The following is a 26027-nucleotide window of genomic DNA, read 5'->3' as shown; positions in this document are numbered from 1 at the left end:
CCTAAAGTTAGCCAATCAGAATGAAGAATTTCCCCCTTCTATTAGGGAAGTGTAGGAGTAATTTTGTTTGTTTATATTTTAGCTTTTTTGTTTGCTGTTCTCACTATCTGTAATCAAAGCTGTGAGGGGCAGCCAAGCCCTCTGCTCATTATCTGGCTGCTTAGGTACCTAAAAAACAACAAAAAGGAGTTAACGGCAGTTTAATTTCTCCTACCAGTCTTATGTGTGTTAACACTACTTAGGACAAACCAGTAGAACATTTCAGAGAGCAGAAACTGCTCTTTGAGCATTCAGTACCATTTGGTAGCGCTGCAAGCTGAGACCGTGTGGGTTTTTTTCATTTTGCAGTTGATCTGGATCTGTGACCTTAATTCACAGGTTGCAGCACTCCTGTGTTTCTGCTGGCCCTTCTTCCCTTCATCTGACAGGGAGACAGGGCAGACCGCCTTTATCTGTACACCGGGACTGGTCCCAGAGACCCTCCCCTTTAAGCTCAAGGCCACCAACACAGATGCTGGCCTTTTCTTCCTAGGGCTAGCTCTCCATCTGCGCCCTCCTCAGAAGCAGCAGGATCCAGCTGGCACAGGCAGGTTGGGCATCAAGGATGCACCTACTTAAGGAAAAGCAGCATAGAGATCATTTGTGATGCCAAGGTGCCAGTTTTAGGTGACTTCTATTATAAAACAACTGCAGTGACCAAAGATGGTTGGACCCTGAGGATTTCAGGTTAACAATTACCAAGAATAAACTACCATGCCTCCAGTGTAGCAGACAGCTACTCACTTAAAAGTGTTTGCCTCTCCGTTTAGGCCAGTACTTTGAGTTGGGCATACAAGCAGACTAACATGGGACAGCAGGAGCAACAAGTGTTATTAGAGCTGACTCTTGACTCCTACTGCCTTTCTCATGGTACTACTGGGCATTTTTTTCTTGCTGTTTCACGAGATCCTGGCATTTACAGGACACCCATGACAAAAACCATCAATAAATACTTCAGAGTTTAACACTAACCAAAGCCACAAGGTGGCACAGTCAGTCACCTGCCGTGAAGCATTGCTCACCAAACTTCATTTCCTAAAGGAAATGCAGCTCCAGGGCTGCCCTTTTCAACGGGGAATTACCTTCTCTCCTCCCCTTGAACTAGGTTTCATAGAGTAAACACTAATAGTGGGTGGAGCTTTTCTCAGAGTGAGATTTTTATTAAAACATAAAGCCCTACCATGGAAATAATTACATGGCAATAAACATTTTGCTGCTATTGCTAATTTTCCTCAGCCCTAGAAAATCTGTAACAGTAAATCCCCCTTTTTTTGCTGGTGGAAGGGGCATCTCTGCTAGGCAGCTTTATCTGTGTAGCTATAGCAGCAATTTGGCGCCTGACTTCAGCTTTAATATCATGAGACCTGTGCAGGTCTTTAGAACTAAGTTAATCAATCTGTCTCCTCCTTTTTCTTCTTTGGAGGGAAACATGGAAGGTATGGAAATCCAGAGATGAGAATCGGGAAAAGGCAAATGCCCAGAAGGATCAAAGCATCTTTTGGGAAAAAAAAGAGGCTGTCCTTACATGCTTGCAGAGACACCTGCATGGAGCAGGAGCATGGGGAGGATTTAGCATCATCAGGAAGAAACAATACAGCAGAGAATCATCAGCATGCCTATCTTTCCCTCTGTTCTTCTCACCAACCATAGGGTAAGTGCAGATACTTGGAGCTACTTTTGCTAGCAGGCTGCTTGCTGTCTGACAGCAGGTGGAAATAATTTCTCTCGTGTAGACTGTTTTTGCTTATCTCTAACAGCAAATACACCAGTGCTCAACCTGCCCACAGACAGCCTGTTCCTTTGGCCTGAAGCAGCCCATGTTTTGCTGTTCACTTCTAACAGAAAGACACCCAGGAATGATGTGTCTCTTGACAGGTGCTCGGTGTTTAAACAGTTCTGACAACTGATCCATTGGTGGTGTTCAAAATAGATATCTGACTGTACGTAGATAAATATACACACACATTTGCTTCCCTGTCCCTTTTTTGAGGTTATATATACAATATCTCTACATATATTGTATCTCTCTAGATATACATTTCTAATTTCTACATATGCTTAGATGTGAGTACTTGGGAATCCTGGGGAATAAACTAAATACCCTTGACTCTGTCCAATTGAAACCCACTCCTGCATGTACACCAAGCCAGATTCCCAGGAACAAAAAAAAAAATAAATGGACATTTATTCCTTTGTCCATCACTTCTGTACTGTCCCTTTTTTGAGCTTTGCTCCATGCCATAGGCTTAAAGGGCTGTGCTGGGCTTCCTGTCCTTTGTGAAGGCTTCATGCATGAGGCAGATCAAACCTGAGGGACAGGAGTATGATTCTGTGGGGACCCAAGGCTGCAGCAGGAGCTGGCAGAGCTGGGGAGAGCCAAACTCAGGGCTGGGTGCTTGCAAATAGCCTGTCCACGCAAAGCCTGCTCTAGACTGTGCTGTTTATCATGCAGTTGTGTAAGCCCAGAGTTTATTTCAAGAAGAATGACATCAAATTTCTGGAGCTGCTTTGTTTCTCCTGTCCAGAGGGCAGGGATTTGCTTTGAGTGGCCTTTCTTTTTCTAATAAGGAAATAACTGGAGAGTTCCTCCTCCTTGTATAGGAAATCAGAACTTGAAATGCCTGTGAACTCACACCCCATACATGAAGCATATGGGGATGCAGCATCCAACTCACTACTTACATGAAAACTCATAAGTAATCAGAGCCCAGTGCCTACTCCTGGTCCCTATTGTTATTTCCTTCTGTACGCTGTGTGGGCTTTCACCACCAAACCTCACCCAAGATCTAGAAAGCAACAGCAGTGTGTCAGCAGGGGCAAATTCCAATGGCAAAATCGGTAGTTCTCACTCCATCCCACAAGCTGAGGTGCCTCAGCACCTTCATCTGGGCTGCTTCAAGGGGAAACACTACCCTTCCCCTGCTGTTGGACCATCACTAACAAGATGAGGCAGAACTTTCAGCCAGAATTGACCTTTTCAGTGGCAAATTGAAGTTATGGTAAAAAAATTAGTGAAAGGGCATCTCTACTGCATTCGTTCTTTCCCAATCCTCGTGTATCTTTCCCTGCCCCCCAGTCTGAGACAGAGCACTTACATTCTTGATCCAAACATGCCACCTGCTGTTTATCAGAAGGGAGATACTGTATAGTCAATAAAGCCAGTGCATAAATTAACCAAACTAGAAGCATACATTATATAGACAATAAAGCCAGTGCAAAATTAACAAAACTAGAAGTACATTTGCATTGCAAAACCAGCCAAAGGAACTGGGTACCACAAGTTAAAGTCTGCTTTCCACCACTGTGCAAGTCACCCTGCAACACCATGCTCTTGACCTGTAAATGCTGTGGAGCGGCAAGGCCAGAGCCTGGACAACCTTACGGACTACCACCACACCGCCCAGAGCCAAGGCACCTAACTGGCACTGCCTGAAAAAGCTGCAACACAAGCCAACACCACTGCTGCCTCCTGCTAAGGGTTTCTAACACAGGGCATGGAAGGAGCTAGCAGGGACAGGAGAAAATGTTGCTGGATTGCAAGGCAACACCCAAGGGCTGCTTCATAAGCACGGTGATAGCAGAGGAGGCCTTAGGGAGGAAGCAGTGCCTCTGTAAAAGGGAAAATGCTGAATGGAGAGACTAACATACTTTAACTTCTGGTCAGCACTGAAGTGGTCAGGCAGTTGGACTAGACAATTGTTGTAGGTCCCACCCAACTGAACTATTCTGTTCTATTCATAAGAAGCAGGATGAATATTTGGTTTTTACCCCACGGGTGCTGCTGACCAGATCACTGCTGAGCAAACGCAGCATCCCTGTTCAGCATGGGGAAAGGGTGCCCAGGAAGTCTGTGGGGAAGCAAGTCTCTCTCAACACTGGGCCCAGGAACCTCTGCTCAGGCAGAGGCTGTCTGAGGGTCAGGGGTTTATCTGAACGAGGCAAGGAGAGCCCCTTCCCTCATTCCCAGGCTGCAGCCCTCTGTTCCTCCAGTTCCTCTGCCACCTCTCCTAACAGGCAATGGCTTTGGTGCAGGGGGTCTGGGTGGTGAAGGAGGGAGGGAGGGAGCAGCAAGGCCCTCCCTGCAATGCTCTCCCAGTCTGGTGGGCAGCCAGGTGAGCCCCAGGGCTCCCACCTTGTTGCTGCAGCCCTATCACTGCTCCTGGCTGAGCTGGGCCCAGGAGGGACCAACGGCTGTTGTCCAGATCCCCCAGGAAACTTGTCCAGTGATGCTGCAGAGAGCAGCAGGAGGTCTAGCTGGGTCAAGGTGCCTCAGGACTTTCCAGCTGGTACCTGGTTCCTGATGGCTTTGGGGATGCTTCTGGGGTAATCTTCTGTGGCAGAGGCAGAACCACAACCCTCTTTGATGTCCTGTGTGCACCCCACTTCAGCACTGCCTCCTGGATGATCTGCCTGTTGTTGCAGAGGGGTGCCCCCAGTCCTACAGCAGTCTGCAGGACAGCCACAGCTTCCAGGAAGGGCTGGGAGACAGCAGATGCTCTGCAGAGAGGGAGGGAGGGAAGAAGGGGTTAAGGGAAAGAGGGAGGGATGGGCTACAGTTAGCAGATGTCCAGGGCTGAAAAGTAGGTCACCTATTTCTGCCTGGGGTGAGGGGGAAGAGGTGGGGGTGGATTTGAAAATCGACACTCCATCAATGCATAAACAAAGCCAAGTAATACAGCAAGGAATAAAACTGAGCTTCAGAAGCCTGACAGAAAACCTGCAAGTGCACACAGCTCCTCTAACGCACATACACATCTACTAATTAAGACTGTCTAATTAAAAAAATGTATTTTACCTGCATATACATATATAGGCACATAAGAGGAAAGGTTAATGAAAAGAAGTAAAATTAAAAAAAGAGTTTCAAAACCTACAAACCCAAGAAAAGCAGAAATTCTCTTATTACCCATGTACAAGGCTGGGACAGATATGAACTTCATTCCAGGTTTTTCTCAGCATCCTCAGGCACATTACTTAGGCCTAGACTCTCAAGGCTAAGTACTAATTCCTGTTGATGCTTTTGTGAGTCCTTGAAGGACAGATGTTTGCAAATACGTCTGAGGTTGTGGTCCTTGGTGTGCCTGTGTCTCTCAATATAAAAAGGGTTAAATAGCATCACCCAAGCAGGTCATGAGGTCTCTGCAAGGCATTCCCTATCTCAGAAGTTGAAAGACAGGAACAGTTAATTGCAATAATGTACACTTTTTAGGTCCCTAATCCCTTTGACTGGCATTCCTCACATTTGCATACATGTACCATGTTATGGGGGCAGCAGCTCAGGAGAGATGGGAAGACAGGGAGACAAGATTAAGTTAGGTGGGTTTCTCTGGCCAGGTCGGGGTAGAGTCATTCAGTAAGTATTTATAATCATTAATTTATTCAGAAAAAATAAATTTTAGGACTGAGTCTGATTTACATAAAAGCAGCCTCTAGCACATAGCAATGATTCCTAACACCTAACACCACATTATCACCAAAGGATGAGATACTCGATTCACTGCAACACAAAAGATCTTTCAGGTAAAAAAAAAAAAAAAACAAACCCCAAAAAACCCCCCTCTCATTACTTTGTACCATTTCTTCAGAAAACAGAATATTTCTTAACTTCCACAGATTTTTAAAAGCAGCCTGGGCATTAACGACAAACTTCTGAAATATGTTAAATGCTGCAGAAGACATGTGAGTGAGGTTTTTTGTTTGTTGGGGTGAGGGGGTAGTGTTACAGAACGGTTATCAGGTACCCTTTAGAGCTCTGCTGCAGAATGTTCCAAGCCTATTTTTTTCACACCAATAGCCAAATAACTCTTGGGAAAGAAGCTGTCAGATTAAATCCTCAAACACAAGGGATTAAATCCACTACCTAAAGCCTAGACTGAGGTGGGGGGCAGGGGAAGTGTTTCACATTTGATACAAGTCAATTCCTTACTGAGATCAGTTGAGTTTGGAGATACTTAGATATTTGCTCATGCGAATCTCAAGCAGGGGCTGGAAAATTACCCCTTGCATTCTGGTGTCTGTCTCGATCTATCCCAAGGCTAACTCCAGCTCTCTTCAGCCTGGACATGGCATCCTTTGCGTGCCTGTGCCTCTTTCCTAACCTAAAAAGGGTTAAATAGCATTGCCCAAGTGGGTCAGGAGGTCTCTCCAAGGCATTTCTTACCTCAAAGGTTGGAACTACCTGTAAAGTTAATTGCAATCACTTACACTTTTTAGGAGCCTAATCCCTTTGACCTGACACTTCTCATGTTTACATACATGTACATTACTATCAGGGCAGCAGATTCGGAGAGACAGGAAGAAAAAGGGCCTGAGACAGAGAAAGCACCTCCATTTTCCTAGAAGTACAGTGAACATAATTTCTTCACCTTGTTTTTCCTGTAGTTATTCAATCATTTTAGCTACCAAAAGATGGGCTAGCCGATCTTAGCAGTCCTTTCTGGCCTTCAAACAGGAAAACATCTTCTCTTTCCTCTGGTGCTTCCTACCCAGTAGAACAAGGGGGTAAAATCAGAGTTTGGCTCTTTATTTCAAGGTTGCAGTACTTAAACTCTGTACAAGTTTAAGTTTACATCTTGAACGATTTGAGGAATGACACACCCTCTTCTGTGGTGGAAAGAAAGAGAAGGGAGAGGAAAGCTGAAAGCAAAAATAAATTGCAACTGCTGCTTAAGACGCGCACCTGATGAGATGACTGTTCCCTATGTTCACAAGTTTGCTCAGGTAATTCAGCTTGTTTCTATTATCTCTTTCAGTCCTGTGCTACAGTTCCAGAGAAATGTGAACTCCATAGTTACTAGGCAGCTACATCTTGGCTGGTTGGGAAATGACACATGATACATGCACTTTGCACACTTGGAAAGCACGTTAATTTTCCTAGGAGAAGTGCCACGAAGGTAATTTCTCTAACTTGTTTTTCCTCTGTGCTAGTTTAATCAGCTTAGCTATTAAAAGATAACATGGGTTTAGGACTATCATTAGCCCAAAGTGGTCATGTGGTTATGCTGGTAATTAGCACTGCTGTTGAACTCAGTGTTACAGTTTTTTTAATCGGTAACTACATAACAAAACCAGTACCCACCGCACATCTAAGGAGGAATTAACACTCTCACTCCCTGAATCTGTATTCAGTTGTTTGTTTAGCAGCTTTCTTCCCTTTTTTCTCCTCTGTTATACTAGCATCTATATCCAAAGCATTTAACTGCTTGAAATGGGATTAAGACACTCCAGTCTAAAACTGCAATCCTGCAATCCTCCTGCTCAGCTGCTCTGCAAGCTCTAAGGTCTCAGAAATCCCTGGGAGGTCTCCGAGAGGGCCAAGCAGCTCACATCCAAGTCGTGATGCAGAAACTCTGTATTGCTTGTCCTGTGTCCCCAAGAGTTCAGTTTGGTCAGCATCCAAAGTCCTAGGCATGCTTCCAGGATACTGGACTCTTCACAACTCACAGTCCCTGACTATATTTTCTTTTGAAGTACAGCCAGAGGGAGAAGAAATTGAGATGGGTGCTCCTTACATACAACAGCCTAGGGCTTAGCCCACTTAATGAGGCTGCAGGATACCAAGCTCCCATTCCCTTCTTTGCCTGTGGAAATTTCAACCTGCACTTCCCAAGTGTATCTATAACCACCAGATTACAAGGTTTCCTGGGGTGGTAACATGCTGCCAACCTCTCCTCAGGCCAGTAGGACCTGACAAAGGTGAGTGCTGCTGTAGTGCAGTCATCAAAGGCAACTTCTCTGTGTCTGCTTTGGGTGCTGCAAGTGTGTTTTGTCTGGTGTTTCCTGGATATTTAATTAACTGCTGCTCACCTTTACCTCTAGACTTCAGTTTGAGTCTCAGATGGTTTTTTTGGAAACTATACCTCATTATTTTTTCTGCTTACGGTCCAACTTGTTTTATTATTAGAACATTATTTTGTTTTGATATTAATAATTGATGTAACCAGGTCTTCCCCTGTTCCCCATGATTTCTAATTAACAGCGTTATGTTTGGATGGGAGAAAAAATGTAAACATCCAACCCTTTTATCTGGACAAAAAGAACACAGGTCATTGCTCAAGGGAAACCACCCTGACATATACATGGGATCAGTGGTAGCACCAGGGAGCAATGTTCAGGATCAGCAGGCTTCCATTCCTGCATCTATTTCACCACATCATAAGGTACAAGGAGTCTCCATCCATTTCACCACATCATAAGGTACAAGGAGTCTCCAACAAACTATGTCGAGTTGCCTTGTGGTGCATATAACCATGTTTCCTACTTGTGCAATACAGGCAGTAAAGAACACATATACATATGTGCATATGACACAGCATGGAAACACTAAGATACCTCAGAGAGCTCAAACCATTTTAAAGGACCGTATACTACACACGTGGCGATAGGAGAGTCAAGCCCAACAGATTCCTCACAGCTCTTTACTACAGTCAAATTCACTGTTCTTAACACATCGTGCAAGCCCTTAAACTTACTAGATAGAAGACATTGCAGTCTCTGGTCCTCTGAGGATTTTCTACATGCGGATAAAACATACTGATACTTGCAGGCATTTCTCAGTGGCAATGTAATTGCTGTCCATCTGAGCGCAGCTAGAGAAGGGGGTGAAACACAAGTTTGAACAGCCCTTTAGCTCCTGGTTTAGGGGTTTCTTGCCTCTGTGGAGATGACAGTCCTGTTTTGTAGCTCAGTAGTTTTTCCTGTATTCTTCACAGGTAACAAACATTGTATCTATTTCCTCTCCTACAGGGCTCACTGGAAGACTTTGATGCTAAAACAGGGATTTGTTTCTCCTAATACACTTGTGAATCTTTTTCACTCTCTCCTGCCAAAGCAGCCCCCTTGATCACCGCAATGCTTTTTTGAGAGAGAGGCAGCCAGCACTTTCTACTTCCACATGTGCTGCTCATCTATGAGAAAGTTTCCTCCCTACCCTGAGCCCATGCAATAAATTCCTCTTGATGACTTCACAGCATTTGGAGCCTTAAGGAGAATCTGCCTCAAGCTCATTTATCCTCTCAATAAATCTCAACTGCCAGCTTCACCAGTCCTTCAGTGATTTCCAGTCTTTCTGTTTGCAAAACCACCTAAAGAGAGGGCATACGTTCCCACCCACCTTATGCAGGCAACACAGCCTTGTCCAGTCACATCCCAGATGCAAGGAACCTGTAATTCCTGTAGGTTATTTTCTTTTTAGCTTCCTTCCACACCAATCTCTTTGTAATTAGGCTTTACTGCCTCAGGAGTCTCCTCGCTGCTGCTCCCTTACTTGTTCCTCAAAACTGCCTTTTTCTATCCCCAGACCCAACATCTCCTCTAAGGAGGAACAGCACAGAGCTCACGTTAGTGAGTCCAGTTGAGCTCACTAGGGATGTGCTCAGTGCCTTGCCCATACCACTGACACACCTCACACTCCAGCGTACTCGGAGAAACTGTGAGACCCATCCTGCCAAGACAGGCAGTTGTCCTGTGGGGCCACCCAGCAGGCTCACACAGCCCATCAGTCTGCATGCTGTGCCCACACTGCGTGCCTTGCTGGTAGATCACCAGAGTTAACAAGTTATGTTTGATTTCTGCTCTGGGGGATGTGACATGATTGCTAGTGCTGGACAGGTGGGAGAAAGCATGTGATGAGAGAGGAGGATGACCAATACTGATATAAATCCTTCCATGGTGATTGAAGGGGGATGGCTAAAGCACTCAAGGTTCAGGTGAAAATCAAATGAGTTGGTGCCAAAGCTTCTCTCCCTGTGTTACTCTTTCCAGCAGGACCAGGGGATGGTGTGGAAGTCCCACCCTACTCCCCAGCAGTTTTGCCTTAGAAATGCTAATAAGGAAGTGCTGGGAATGAGATAAAAAAACTGAATTTGAATGTTTTGTTTCAACTAAATGGATTAACTTGTGGGTTTGGTACAGCCAAACATCACATCTACCCTCAGGAGTATAACCATGAAGTCATTGTTCAGAAATTCTCCTCTCTTCTTAAAACTACTTAGTTTTCACAGTTCTAATAAGATGTTGGGCTAATATTAAGTCATTAAAATTCTTTAAAGGGCTTTATTCTTTCCTGAACTATGAGGGGGATAAAGGATTTTGTAAGGGCTATGGTTAAATCAGAGGTGTTTGTGTCTCAGCTGACCTTATTCTACAAACACTCATTTTGTGTTAATGCAGCTGAGTACTCTGGTGCAAGGCACCCAATTGTCCCACTTTTTCTAGGTCTGTTTCTTAAGTGTAACTTGTCAGTGCTCAGAAGAGTTAACTACAATCAGATTAAAACCAGTTTAGACTCTGGCTTCATTTTATGCCTGAGGTGCTTAAACAGCCAGATGTCACCAGTGAAAAGGTTTGACTCCAGACCTGACCACAGGTGCTCTCACTGCCTTGCAGGTGCTGGTGTTTCATTCCTGCTCCTGCAGGGAAACTCAAATCTGCAAGCCAGGCAAACTGGAAGCAAATAATTCTTCATAAGGTCCCTCAGCTAGGTGCTTCCCTGCCCTGGAGGGGCAAAGGGAAAGCAGCACATTGGTAGGGACAGGACCATGGTCATTCTGGCAGAGCTGAAGCAGTAGCACACCCCACATGCTCACAGTCTCACATGGCTATGCAGACGCAGCTATGGTGAAATGCTGCTGAAAGGGTACAGACCTGCCTCCTCTGCTCTGGTGTCACATCTAGCAATTGCCGAGCCACGGGATGAGCTGGCTGGGCAGGCTATGCCACTGCTTGGGAAGACAAACTTGTTCTCCAAGGTGTGGCAGAACTGCTGAGCCACAGTAGCCCCTAGCAAATGCTCCCCCTGGCACCTGTGCAGTGGGGCCCACCAGCTTCAGGAGGTGGTAGCAGCTACAGCTGAGTGGTTAACGGTGCACAGTGAGGAAACATGCTCAGCATTGTTTGATGGGGTGATGGTGACCGAGCAGGCTGGTTTGGTTTTTTTTTTATTTGCACACACTTAATGTTGAGGAAGTGACTGACTCAAATGCCTAGAGGAACCCGTCAGAGGTGGCTGTCTCTGGAAGTGTCCCAGGCAGCAGCCATCACAAAATTGAGATACTGACATTTACAATACTAGCAACAACCCACTTAGTAAAACACTATCAAGCTTCTGGTCACAGACCATGCCTATAAGTTCTCCGTTTCCCTGCCAGCAATTAAATACTACAGCCATCCAAAGCAAGCTAGGGTGGTGGTTTTTTTCTGATTTGCCTGTAATCATAGGTATAGGAATGGTGTGGAGATCTTCAGATTTGCACACAAGTCCCAGGGATAAAGGACTGGGATTTCAGTATCTTGCCTCTGGTTCAGCTTGCCCTGTGACATCTGGCAAGCCACATAACCTCCTCACTTCCCCTACCTGTTTAGCAGTGCTCTAAGATCCTCCTTGTAGACATGAAGTGTTCCTACCTTGAGGTAGTAGCACCCTAGCATTATCAACTTATACGGTAATGGTACTGTCACCTGGACAGCTGTAGTTTTAAAAAAATAATTACACAAAATTAAGATTTAGAAATATATTGACAGGAATTCCATAAGATGAAAACAGTGCCTGTCATATCCCAAACTTTTCCAGAATTGAGATGGCGGTGATAATGCCCTTGAAAATCAGGTGTATGCCAGTACACACATCATCCTGTCCCTTCTGAGTTGAGATATATTGCTTATATCCAAGCCACACTTGCTCAGGACACAGGATGTGTCAACAGCAGCACAGTTTACCACTACTTTGTTGTGAAGACAAGCTTTATGCTTAGGCAAACTACGCTAGGTAGTTAACTATGTCACTGTAGTAGCTGTTCTACACTCAAACTATTAATCCCCTCTCCAGACACTGCCTGAGGTTATAATCTCATCATCCTTTTAACAATCTAGTTGCTTGTCCTGAGAAAGCTACTTAACATTGTACTCACATTTATCCATTATTTAAACCCATAGACCATTCTTTCCTGTTATCCCCCTGCTCACAGTTTCCACTGTAACATCCTTCGTACAGACTATCGCTGACAACTGGCAGTACAACCAGAACTGCCTCGATACACTTTATATTGTGAAATCTCCATTTGCTGCAATCAGTGCAGGTACTTACTGCTAGAACAGGCAAGTAGTATGACATAAAAAAAAAAAAAAACAAAAAAACAAAAACAAAAACCAGACACAGTGAAAGAAAAGAAAAAGGAGATAGCTAAATAAATGTGGAACAAATACAGTCTAGCAAGGTTTCTGGACTGAGCACCAGCTGAAATAATGAAAAAAGAAACAACCTCCCATTTCATGTTGATTGTTTTGAGGATAAACTTTTTTTTTTTGGTACATTTTACTAAATAAATCTGCTTGCATGAGAAAGAAAACAAAAACAGGCTTTATACTCAGAGACCTAACTGTGCAACTCTGTGGATCAGCAAATACATTTCATGCTGCTGCATTTTTACCATGTGTTTGCAACACATTAAGATCACATGCGTTCATAATTGCTGCAGCTCCACTAACTTACTCAGGCAGAATAAGATGATCATGTGTCTGAGCTGGCAGCCAACAATCTTCTTCTAATGGAAGCAACCCACTGGGCCCACAGCTTGGGGGGGGCTTCTGTTCACAGAGGTTTTGTGAAATAAGGGTGTGCCATCATATGCTGAAGGGTAACATGAGCAAGGATGGCTTTTAGTAGGTAAAGCATACTGTCACTCAGTCTTTGGGAGAACCAGTAATGCCTACAGAAAGCACAGGAACCAAAGCTTGGTCAACTGGTAGGAAAGACAAAGGAACAAAAAGAATACTGTCCAGCCTTTTATGCAATGGGCATTATGTAACCAAGCACCTGAGCAGCTGGCACGAGTTTCTGCCTGGACAAAGCACAAAGGCCAGGACATGTTAGCCTTTTGGCAGCTATTATAAATCTGATAGCTACCTTTTCCTTAGAAGCATGCATCTTACCCTGCCCTTCTGTATCTAAAGTGATAAAAAAACGGAGGAACCCCAGGCAGCCTATATCCTACTTTAAAGTTTCTGAACACAATAGCAGTGTGAAGTTAAGACATGGACTCCCTCTGATCTGCAGGGATCAGTCCTTACTCTGAAAAGGAATGTACACACAGAAGGATAAGCACAGATTTACCTATTACATCTTCCCTCTGTCCACAAAACAACTTGAAGATGTTTTATGCAGAGACAGGCAAAAGACCCTACTTTTGTAGCCCAAGATTTGAGCCCATTTCTAGCTTGACCTGTTGTTTCTCTCCTGAAAGAGACATTGCTTGCTGCAGCAGCACCCTCAATATTTATGTCTCTTTGCAATATCAATAATTTTGTTTTAATGGGCTGAGTTGGTCATTGATTTGTAGTAAGATGTAAGTACAGCTGTACTGAGCTTAACTTTGTATGTCAGATGAGCGTGAAAGATGTGAAGATACATTATTCAAAGTGGAGTTGCTTTATCCTAGACTGCTGATTCATGATGAAGTAAAAAAAAAAAAAAAGTATTGTTTTCCCCTTCCTTTGGTATACAAAATAAACCCAGCGATCTGTGCTACCCTTCAGTTTTCATGTGTTCTACATGAGGTGCCCTACTCTACCTCTAAGCTATCTCTTCAGCTCTGTTGTTTCTTCCCCCATTGTAAATAAATAAGTCATTGCCTTAACCATAATATACCTGTTTCTTTTTTTAAACATATTGTGACCAGTAACTTTCAAAACAAATATACATAGATACAATATATTTATATAATTATGTATAGAAAACATACAAAAAGAAAAATCACCTCACGTATGATTCATACTAACTCATAATAAAACAGAGCTCTCTGCCACCATTCACAGGAAGCACATGGTGCCCTCATGATGGGCAAGGCAAACACTAGCAGGATGGAAGATGGAAGATCAGCTCTGGCGAGCCATGAGTGCACATACCCCCTCCTTCAGCTACTTGCTTTCACACGTTGATGAAGAGCCACTAACAGCAGCACGCTGCCCTGGTGCCACAGCGCCCTGATGGAGCAAGCCTCGAGAAAGGGGGTGTTTTACAAGTTGATGTCAATTGATAAGAAAAACAGGCTTTCCTGGCTCTGCTACTGTATTGGGAAGAGACACTGAGAAGCTGGGAGGTGCGGGAGCTGGGACTGGGGGCCGAGCTGTGTGCCTTTGCTGTAGGTGATTCCGTGCTCTGCGCAGCGGCCCTTCCATGCACCCCTGCTCACAGGCAGGCAGCCATTTTGTATGCATAAACATCATCACCTCAACTCTTTCAAAAATACCCAAACACACAAAATGCCAAGGGCAGAACTGCCATGCTGGGCCAGGCAGGGGTGATCAGGCCCAGCTGAGCCCCTTCCCTTCCAGGAAAACTGAGGTGCGTCCAGGGAGGAGGAATAGAAACAGCCCCAGGGAGCAGCTGGCATTTTTGGCACCCGGTGTCTTGTGGGGGCCGCCTCTGGTGAGCACACCTCCTCTCTCCCTCCCTCCCTCCCTCCCCAGCTCTTCAAGAGCCACACACAGTGAAAAAACAGTCCAAACCACACTGAAACCAGACAACCCCCCAGTGAACCCAGGCAAAAGCACACTACAGACAGATGGGACAGTTGGTTACCTGACAGTTGCCCTGCTCCCACAGGGGAAGCACTGCTGACCATGGCGGGTGGTGGCCTCTGGGGACAGGGCTGTCGCCCTGCCAGCGGCATTTCAGAACTCAGTGCTGCTCTGAGGGGTGAAGGGGCAGGAACTGCAGGGGTCACCACCACCTCAGGTGAAGCCGATTTGGGAGCCTTTGTGAGGGAAGACCCCAGGTGACCTGGCTGGCCACAACGTGTTCCCGCCTCTGAGACACAGATGGCAAATCACTGCATCTCAAGCCGGTTTTTTGCCAGCTGTGGGGCAAAAGAGTCTGCCTGTGCAGCTCTCCGTGACCTCAGCTTCACAAGCAGAGGTCCTCGCCAGAAGCACTTGGCCAAGCAGGCACTGGGAAGCTGCCGCCTCTGCCAGCAGCACAGTGGGCAGCAGGCAGGAAGGGTTGCCAGGGCCGGGGCACAGCACCTCCCCTGCTTTCCACACACGTTTATACTGGTACACTGGGGTTAAAATATACTGCCAGTTCTTGGGTGGAGCTGGAAGTCCCACGGGAGTTGAAAAAAAAAGACAGGCCCTACTCGTGGAGGGCAAGGGGGGGGGATCGATCTTACGACCTCCCGCACATTGAGCGAGCGCGCTGCCGAATGAGCTAATTCCCCGCCACACCAGTGCCGCCCCCACACCCCCTCCGGGCGCGCCACCGACTTGTTGTCAGGCAGTTTGGCGCCCGTGTCCACCCTGGGGGGCGTGGCCCCGCGCCCTGACCAATGGTGAGGCGCAGGGGGTAAGGCTACGGGGAGATAGCCACCGCAGGCGCCCACCCCTCCCGCCGTGGCCTCCTGCCGGGTCTGAGCGCCTCAGCTCTGGATTGGACTGAAAGGGTTATTTTTAAAAGGAACCTGCTTTTTCTATTGGGCGAGGCAAACGCCTGTCAGGTTGACGTTTCGTTGTTGCTGAGCGGGGAAGGTGGGAAGCAAGATGCACCCGCCCCATGCGATGATTGGTCAAGAAGAAGCCCAGAGCCCTCCTCCACCCCCGCTCGACCCTGTTGCAGTGGCGTAGCGGGGTGACTGACACCCGCCAGAACGCCAGTGAGACGCCGCGCTCCGCACACCGCCCAATAGAAGAGGGGCAGCCGAGGAGGGGGGGTGGTGCCGGGGCGGTATGATTGGCAGGCGGGGTGGAGGGAGAGGAGGGCTCGCAGGAGCTGATATGTCCGCCATCTTGGAGCGTCGGTGATGGTGGCAAGCGGTGGCTTTCCCGCCTGAGCGGAGGCAGCCTGGGGCCTGTGGTGGGGGAACGCGCTTCCCGAGGTATGGGCGGTATAATGGCGAGCTCTCCCTGCCGCCGCTCCCAGTGGACGGGCGCTCCGGCGGCGGCTCTTCCGCGGTGGCGCGGGACTGGCGCCTGCTCCCCTCGGCGCGGGGGGCTCCGGGCGCTCCTCACGCGCCGCCGGGCCGGAGCCTGGCGGGGCCGCTGGGGCCTGGGGCGTGCGGCGGGCGCCCCCGCGCCCCGCGGAGCCTGGCGCGCCCGGACCAGGCGCGGCGAGCCACGGCGCGGCCGCGGGGTGCCGCGGGCCTGGGCGCGGCGGGGAAGGCCCGGTCCGCCCGCCGCTTCTTTCTTCCCGTAGCCGTGACACCGGTTCCTTCAGCAGCCGACCCGGGGCTGCTCCATGGCGTCCGGGGCGCCTCATGCCGCGCGGGGGGGCCGGCCGGCCGTTCCTCGGGCGCGGAGCGCTGGCGGCCTGGTGCGGAGCGGGCCGGGGCGCGGCGGGGCGCGGTGGGCGGCGCATTGTTCCCGGCGGACCGGCGGGGTTCTGAGCGGGGTGAAGTGTTTTATCTAAACGGGGGACGCTGCCTGCCCGGCTCCTTCCCTTGGCAGCCGCTTGTGCTGTAACTTACAGAACTTTATTACTCTTCTAGCTTCACTCTTATTTCTCGCATAATAAAACAGATAAGCCTTGCTGATAGCTGATTTTGTTTTCCTACTTTAAAATTAGTGCCTCACTGTTCCTGTGAGGACGCTGCCTTTTTTTGGTGTTTTGTGTTTTGTTTTGTTTTTTGTTGGAGGGTATAGGTGTAGTGCGTTGTTTTTGTGTTTTTTGATGTTGTTTGTGTGTTTTTTTTTTTTTTTAATAAGGCAGCTTCTTTCACTTAGAATTTTTTAACAGTGTAGCAGTGTTTGGGTAAACTTTAACTGCTGTTAAATATACTTGGCAAAATCTGACTTTGAACCTGCCAGTTCTTTTGGGTTTGTTTTGCTTTAGTTGCTTAGAGCCTCTGAAAAGTGTAAGAGGGAATTAGTGTTACAGTCTTGTGTCTTGTACGATATAACTGCAATTGAGGCTAAAGATAATCTCTGTCAGGATAGATGTTATTTAAGTTAGAACAGTAGGATACTTTGAATAGGTGTGTTGCTATTTTAGAAAAGTGTTCTGAGTATAAGAGTACAGAAAACTTATGAATGGGTGGATAGCTCTAGGAAGTGTTCCCTGTAAGGTGGTGACAACTTAAAAATGAAAAGTTGTGTTACTGCTAGTGATGTTACTTAGGTTTCAAATCTCATTCAGTGGAAGGAGCCTAAACGTACAGTAGCAATGTGATGTGTGTTGGGTTTGGTTTGGGGCTTGGTTTTGGTGATTGGGTTTTTCTGTACTTTAACTGATTAATATTAATCTGGCTTAAGAACTCCAGGTAGTCTATAAAGTAGCTTGTGAGCTGCACAAATACATGTGTGCTTTTTTTTTTTTGCGTGCTGAAAGATGGAAAGTCTGCCCATTTCAGTGTTCCAAATAGATTACTGCAGTGTGTGTTTTCAGTATAACATACATTCTAGTAAGAGTCTGTGATTGCTTAGTTCTGTGTTATTTATTTATGTTTTGAGCAGTGAGGTATGGACTAAGTGTAGCTTACAAGAGCCTTTATTATACAAATATAAAGGAACGCTACAGAATTATCTTTTAATATATAACTTGTTGATGAGACTACACAAATGTGGTATCCACTCTGCATGTTTATTTCTTGACAGTTTGTAGCTCTAAGTACTCACTTAAGTTCACTTTAGTTAAGTTTCCTACATCTGTGATACTGCTTGAACATAGGTGATACTTATTTTTCTATGTGAAAAGCAGAATGCATATTTAGTGTTGAGTTCTGTATTTTTTGAGTTACTGAAGGAACTTATCATCTAATAATACTGGAACATTTTGTTTTGGCCTGAACAGCCGAAGAGGTCTGTTTACAATGAACTTAAGGAAAACACTGAGCTAAAGTGAAAGTTGTAGTTCAGAAATTCAAGAAAAGCAGCCTGTTTAACAGGAATTTATAGCTTCTTTGCAAGCAAGTTAGATTTATATCTGCTGTGACTGTAATATCTTTGGATTCTTCTAAATATAAATCGATAGCCATTATTGCTCCCTTATGGATTTAAAGGTACTAAATAGTTTGTGTGTCTCTTCACAACACTGCCTGCAAACTGTTCGCTCTGATTCTGTTGACTTGCTGAAGTGGGAAAATGTGACTGTTTCCTTGAGAACCCTTCTCTCTTGCACCTAACAGGTGATGCTATATAGCCTGTATACCCATCAGATGATTTTCCAAGAGTGAAATTCGAGTGAATTAATAGAATGGAATCTGAATGTAACAGTATTAAACCATGAAATCTTGTGTGTAGTTTTTAGTATTAGCAGATTGTTAGAGATTGAAGTCTATTGCTGTGGCTCAAGAGCTTTGCTTCTCTACTCAGGTTAAGCTTGAAATGCATGTACTATGAAATGCTAAAGAGCTGGCTCAAAAGCAACCAGTATGGGATTGAAACAGTCAGGAGGGAGAAATGCTTTGAAGAACTGTCGGGTCCACTCTCCCTCCATTGATACCCTCTTTTTGCCTGAGTGCTCAAAAATCCTTGAAATACTTAACTCTGCAGTTGGTTAAGATCACTCTATATCAGTATATTGAAATAAGACTTTTTCTAGCTTCAGTGTTCCAGCATACTGTGCAACGCCTTTGTAGATTGGAGGCTTGCATATTCACTTCTCAGATATAGCTGGGTTAATTTATGGCCTTTGGAAGTTATGATGGAAACCATGGCTTTTTGGCTTGGGCGAAGAAGTACTAGTATGAGCGTAGTGATCAGTTTCTGTAGTAAGGTAGGATCTGAAGTGTATATTGTCTGCCATCTAAATTTGGCTCTCATAGTAGCACCGTCATCTGTGACCCTTAAGATCGCTGTGTAGCCTATGTTATTTTGTATGCCAGGTTTAGGAATAGCATTTTATCTCAAAGTAGACACCACATCCAAATTCCAGAAGACCAGGTGCCTGGTTGGATTATCCTAAGAGCAAGATGTGGAGCCATTGTTTTTGGCAAAACTTTCCACAATAATAAAACAAGTAGAGATAAATGAGAATATCTTGCTTGTGTCCTTTCGTCACGTTGGAGGAAGAGAGCAAAGAACTTGGGGAAACTAGTGATCATGTTTGATCCTAATATTGTCAGGGTGGGAAGAAAGTCTGAAAGATCAATCAGAAAATACAGAGAGAATATGAACATAATGTTGAAGGCTTTGTGTAGCTTGGTTAACTGTTTTTGTGGTATGTCAGGGTGCCAGCATCTGTTTTAGAAATGTTACGCTACTAAGCAACCAAAGTAAAACGTTTTTCTACTTTTGGATATTATATGCAGCTGTATAGCTAGTTTGGGATACTTCTTGGGAAATGGGATAGACTGAATTGATAGGATTGGGAAGACATTTGGTATAAGCAACAGCTTGCTTGTTTATGGAACAGTTCTTCACACAATATTGGGGAAAAATCTGTTACTGTAAAATACAAGATACTTCATGACCTATGTTCATTTAATATCTTCAAACATACTTCTTGGCACTTGATGGGAGTGATATATGTGATTTGGAGTGGATGAAAAAGTTCCTGACTAACCCTTTGACTGTTCGTTCTTCTCGCCGTTACTCTGTACGGTCATCCCCTAATCCTGTTAAATGGGTGTATCTTTTTCTCCTCCATGGGACTTGAAAACTCAGAATGCTCAGTGACAAGTTCTGTGCAATGTGTTGCATGCCACCAGTAGAGAAGAATACCAGAAGAACCTCAGCGTACTACTGCATGGAACTGTGAAGCTGTAATACAATCTACTGAAGTGATACATGTTGTTAGGCATGTTGGCAAAGTGGTTAAGATCACCTAGGAAATTCGTAGTGAGGGTTTGGTTAAAGATGCGAAGGTAGGCAGAACTGAGTAAAAGATGTGTATGTATGCACAAGCGGAAACTGCCCCGTAGTGAGATTTGAGGGTTAGTTAGTTTTTCTTAAAGGAGGTTTTTGAGAACACTTCTATTTTATTGTGAATTACTCGATGCAAAGCATTATATACGGTCTTAAGATGAGCATCTGCAAGGAGATGGAGCATATGGCCTAGGGGGCACGTCCTGTGTCTGCTGGGTCCCCTGGAAAATAAGCACTGAAAGACCACGGGCCAGCTCTGTGCCAAAAGATACTTTTAAACATGAAGAAAATTCTGAAGCCTTTTTATGATGATCAAGCAGGTCCTGAGTGAGGCTTGTGAAAGGGCCGTGTGATTTCCCATTTGGTGACAAAACATACTTGGGACTGAGGATGGAAACTTCCAATTTTTTGTAGTAAAAACTAGTAACTTGTTTCTGAGATTGAGTATGTTCTAGAATATAACAGTTCCAGTACTGAAAGCATTCTTGTTGTTAGTTTGTATCAAGTGAATCCCAGGCTGCTTTTGTCCCTGCTAGCCAGTAGCACAGTCTGCACCTTCAATGACCATAGGCAGAATTTCTAACTGGATCTGAGTATGTAAAGTAAGATTCTATTGTGCAGACTAACTTCTGCTAGTAGCAGAGAGAAAGATGCTTTCTGCAAATGTAATGCTTTTCTAGAAGAGTGAAGAGTGAGACCCTAGTCCCCAGTTAGGTGATTGATGCACATTCCTCACTTGTAGTGCCCTAATTCATGGATAAATCAAAGCAAGTTAATAAAAATTTCAAGCAGTGCTTTATACAGTGGGTGTAGGAATGCTAGTACAGATGTGATTACATTTTTTTTCTTCTTCATTTTACTGTAACTGGTTTGAGTTGGCTGAGTTGGAGCATAAAGCAAAGAGGTAATAGCCATTGCTAAAGGCTTGGTTTGTGACAAAGTGGTATTACTTCAATGTTACTTGCATTGTGAAAGGAGTATCAGCTGCTGTCTCCACAGGGCAGACTTTTTTCATCTTTAGGAGTGGTTATATAGTTAGTGTTTCCCATAGCATTGCATTTTTACTGTTTCTATTTGCTGTTATTTTGTGTAAGTGTAGTGGAAAAAGTCTTGTGGTTTTGTGTAGGGTTTTTTCAGTAGGGCAGAAATTATAGGTAAGGTCTTAAATGAAAAAAACTTTCTGTGAAACACACTGTAGCTTTACCTTTAAAGCAGACATAGGGCTCTCTTCATATTCTGTTCTTACTTACCATGTACAGTCTCCAATCTAAAGAGTTCAACTAGAAACTTTAGAACTGCTTTGAACTACACTAATTTGCATTACTACTTCTGTTACTGGTCTGACAGACTTGCTAGGTATCCACCTATACCTATGGAAGCTAACTCTATTAGAAAACAATTAGTAGATTACATCGTTTCAGAAGTTTAGCTGCTGTCACCAAACATCTTGGAAAAAGGATGGGAAGTCTAGGGACAGCTAAAACAAAGCTGTAGTGGTGGCAGGAACAGACCCACATCTGAGTGGGTGGGTTGCGTCTACAGGAAACCACCTTCCATGTCATGTTGATACTGGTCAGCATGCATTCCAGATGGAAGGTCAGTGTGAAAAATGCAACAGCATAGGGGTTTTGTTCCCATCTTCCATGTTAGCATTTGTGCTCTTTCTGGCTCTTACAAGGTTTGTTACTGCTCATGGCAATTCTGAGGGCTAACAGCATTTTGGTGAATGTTTGGGGTCCCGTCCCCCCCACCTGTGAGTGACAGCTGTAGAAGTTAGACTGAACTGGCTGTGAAGTCAGTTCTTCCTTTTGGCTGTGACAAGCAAGCATTCATCAAAGGACCCTTCTATGTGTGTACTTGATGCAGATAATGGGCTCTTTGTTACAGTGACATGCTTACATTTAATGTAAAAAGGTATTGTACACTGAAACTGTATTTAGATGAAATTTGTCTGATGGAGGAGATGGTCAAGATAACATTTGTGAGGTCTGCATTTCTTAATGGTCAACATAAAAAACTTAGATGTGTCTCTTCATGCTGCTTGCCTTTCTTGTAGTGATTAGTGTGCTGGTTTTGTTTAAACAAGTGGTGCTTCAAAAAGGGGAATGGAGGAAGATTTAAAGGCAATGCAGGTAGAAATCCAGTAGTTGATGAAAGGTGGTGTAAGATCACTGCACAGCTTGTTGAGATCTGCAGGTTATAATTGCTGTCGTGGCTGTGAGTTGATAATAGCATTTGGTGCTTAATTTTAATTAACTGTTAGATACTTGCAAAACTTCACAATTCCTTCTGACATGACTGAGTCCTTCCTGTTGCTTTACTAGTGGTGTTACTGGATGCCCTTTCCTCATTTAAAAGGGATCTACTTTGCCATCAGGTATGAAGCTGTGTCTGCAATTCTGTAGCTTTATTGGGGTTTTTTTTGGGGGGGAGGGGGGGGCTAAGACTCTCTTCTAGAGTCACTTATAATCCAAAAGCTTAAAAAAATTTGCTGTGAAGACCAGTAATGTGTGATTGGGGACTGAACTTGCAACTTTGTCTCAACCCATTATAAGTGTTTGATTGCTTTTATTTCTCAGTGGCTGTGCCAGGTACGGTTGGTTGTCTTAATGATTTCAGTCATAGATAGGCACACTGTGGTTTTTTGTTTTTTTTTTGTGGCTGGCTGTTCTAGTATCCTCTCCTGCTGTATTTCAGTATTCTTTAATTTGTTTTGAGAGCCAAAAAAACCCTAAATGAACCTTGCCATGGCTGCAGTGTACCAGCCACACTTGGATTGGATAGTCTGCTTCAAAAATGCAATTTATAAATACAAATTAGTCCCTAACTCTCCAGTTGCTGAATAGTTGCCTGGATTTGAGTTGAAAAGATAGGTGGGCTTTTTTTGTCTGCCTTCAATATCCTGAATCTCTTACATATATGTGTGTCTGTGAAAAAAGATTCAAAGTCTGAAAAAACGCACAGGTTGTTTGGTACCTTTTGTAATATAGGAAACACCTGTTGGATGTTTTGTCTTTTTTCATTATAGGAAACTGGCTTCCTTTTAGGGCATAACAGAAAGCAATGATGTTAATACTTATAGAGTAGCTTTTTAAAATTTGCTGGTCCAATCCTTCTCTTATTTGGACATGGGAGTTCTGAAGTTTTGCTTGCATTCCTCAGAAGGATATGCTAGCCATAAAGCTGAAGACAAGAATGCAGTGGGGTTGCTTTTTTCCCTCCCATGTTGAAATCGTAGCCCCATGCAGTAAAGAACAACATTATTAATTAATAAAATAGAAACGTTTTAGCTATGATACTGGTCTCACCCGTATCAGAGGGAGGGATTAAAGATCATCTCAATGTCTATAATTTTTTTAAATTTATTGGAGACTGTAAAGATTATATGTGAACGTTAAGGTCTTCTCTGGTAATGTGAGTTGGTAACTCTGATATTACATAGTGGAAATACTAAGCAGAGGAATGAAAGTAGAAATGATAAATGTGTTTGACTGCTAAATGGATTCTTTTTTTAGAGAGAGAAAATGATCTCAAATTTTTTATTATAGAAAAAACTGCAAGCAGCAGACAGTGAATGCATCCCCCTCCAAACTAAAAGCAAACTGGCAGTTGAAGATAAGGAAGGGAAAGCTGGAGAAGGAAAGAGATCAAGCTATTTTTTTAATGGCAATTAAACCACCTGTGAAGTTTTGTTTCCAGACTTTCAAGCATTTCAAACTAATTTAATTTCTATGCCACTTGCCACAGCAGTGGCTTGACTCTATGGGCTGATAATAAGACTTGACAAAATTTGTGTGGAACCCTTAATATTACTTAAAAGGATAGAAGACTTTTAGTAAGCTGATCTCTACATGTCTGCTCTGCAGGGTATTGCTGTTTAGGGCTATATCATGTAAATGCTGTTAGAAATACTTCATAATTTTAAGTTCTGAGCTAGCATTTTAAATTACTTGCTTTCTTTGAAACTTTATTCTTCAGTTCCCTTGAGTAGACATACAGCACAGAAGTATCAATGTAGTTTTTAGTAACTAAGTATCAGTGCAGTTTTGGTAACTATTTGTCTTGCATTTGGAATAATTATAACATTATTACTTTAGCAGTTCCTAGTTAGTAAAGTAAAACTTCTTGGTGGGAGTTCAGACCCCTTGCAGTGGGAGAATACTGTTGGCAGATGTATTGATAGCTAGAGAAGAGACTTGTAGGAAGGAATGGATGCTAGAAGTATTTTGGTGTATTACTGTGATGTAGCCCTGTCTTGAAAGGGCGTGAAGAAATTGAGAGAGGAAGCATAGCCAGTTGAAATAATGGCTATTCCAAAATGACATTGGCATGTTGTTTGGCTTTTTAAAACTCTGTTTACATGTGTATATTGGTGCACTTACAATATTGCACAGCTGATGATCACTTCAGTGTAAAGACTTAGAATATGAAAGTAATCTCCCTTTGAAAACAGCATTTCTTAAGAAAACTACTGAATCTTTGAGGTAGATTTGCCCAGTAGTTTGTCACTTGCAACTATGATAGCTTTGGAAGAGGCTGTATAACAAATGTACTCCTTTTCTGATACTCCAGAGAGAAGCATTGAAGTAAACTTGAAAAAGATTATTTTGAAGATTACAGAGAAAACAGAGTAGGTTTGACGTTTCCATATAAAACTTTGGCTTTTCCTTCATAAGTAGGGCACATGTTGCATTTGGAAGAAGGCGGCTTACTCTGTAGGCAGTCTTGATTTTTCTAGTGTTGTCCATCAAAATAGAAGAGTTCTGTGGTGTAGGCATATTTCTGTTCAGTGGAGGCACCACAGGCAGCTCTGCCTTAAAAACACAGTATAACTGCAGTATGCATGGCTTGTAAAAGTACGACATAGCAAAACTGATTACAGGCATGACTTGCTCCGTAACATACATTGCCTGGGGCATGGGGGAAGGAGGAAGAAAGATAATATTAACTTAATAGTCACTTCAGACTTTACCTGCAAAATGCCTTCTCAGTAATCTTTCATTATTTTGCTGGGTTTCTAATTTCTCTTCCAGAACTTTTTTGCACATAACAAAATTAAGATTTATAGTCATTTATTAAACTTATGTAGGTGAGACTTGGGTGAAATCTTCTCATTTAAAGCAATTTTTTCTTAGTTTTATAAGCAGAGTCTCTCAGAAAAGCTGGTCATTCCTCTATCTGTATTTTCACTATGTAATGCTAAGGTGCTCAGTGTTTAAATAATATGGGGCAGGGGGCTTTCTAGCACTTGATTACCAAAAATGGTGGGGAAATGCTTGTGGAGGATACTGAATCTCTATTCAGTTGTCTTAGCCCTTGATAAGGTAACCCAACTGTTTGGCATTCAGTTCTTAATTGACATTCCGTATGTATTAAAATATTGTTCTCTTTTAATTACTTAACTTCATCCTCAGGATATCTGCAGAGTTGGGGAAAAGTTGTATAGGTTATTGTCCCAAATATATGGATTATGTTCTGTGAAGGAAAGGAGGGCTCAACTACAGCCGTAACATCACCACTAAACTAGGGAAGATTCCAGATGGCACTAAAGCGTTTGTCTAAATGCAGATACCAACATTTATGGTATAATAAGTATGGTAAAGTGGCATAATTTCCCTTGTGTCCAGGTGCTGCTGCTGTGTTTTATTTCTCTTGCTTGACACTGGAATAACTTTCCTACTTTTGTGCTAGGGCTTGCACTGATAAATGTGAAAATTAAGGGAATGTAGAAGTAAGTAGAGATGGGGTTTATGCTTTGTAGCAACTGAAGTCAGATTAATTATTTTTCCCCAAGAGTAAATCAAAATAAAAGATGAATTTTAACCTGCTTAAAGATTAAAATAAGAAATACCTTCATTTTTTCTTTTTGTGCTGGCAAGCCTGCACACTCTTTGAAGAGTGTTAGGGATTCCAACTTCTAGTTTGAAACACAAAATGTGTTTGTGATACTGTCATGTTAGGGGAGTATTCGTCTGTGTATGCATGCAGGGTGGGTTGATCAGTTCTGTCGGTTTTTTCAGGATACGGTAGCAGAGAAATCATGGGTAGTATACTTAGTGTCTCAGTTCTTGATATCCTAATTAAAAGGGCAGTCTCGCCTGACATATTGAAAGTGTGCAGCTGTCAAAACTTATTTTAATTGTTCTGTAAACCTGAGTATGAAGAAAAGCAGGAAGATAACCTCGTCCACAGCCTTG

The 26027-nt window shown here is 43.8% G+C and overlaps 1 protein-coding gene across 12 annotated transcripts in view; it reads left to right on the top strand.

Annotated features, from left to right (window-relative positions):
- The first annotated feature begins 15767 nt into the window (after positions 1-15767).
- The window catches only part of PPP6R3 (protein phosphatase 6 regulatory subunit 3), a 64335-nt gene continuing 54075 nt past the window's right edge, over positions 15768-26027 (top strand). For 9 of the 12 annotated variants that reach the window (XM_056353285.1, XM_056353288.1, XM_056353279.1 and 6 more), the window contains exon 1: positions 15768-15905. The gene's annotated coding sequence lies outside the window, so the exon portion shown is untranslated. The remainder of the gene's footprint in view (positions 15906-26027) is intronic. The other 3 variants (XM_056353282.1, XM_056353280.1, XM_056353289.1) reach the window with 3 other exon arrangements.

Source organism: Falco biarmicus, chromosome 10, assembly GCF_023638135.1.
Source record: "Falco biarmicus isolate bFalBia1 chromosome 10, bFalBia1.pri, whole genome shotgun sequence".
Taxonomy (NCBI): Eukaryota; Metazoa; Chordata; class Aves; order Falconiformes; family Falconidae; genus Falco; species Falco biarmicus.
Note: the sequence above shows the minus strand (reverse complement) of the source record. Positions and strands in the feature narration are given on the sequence as shown.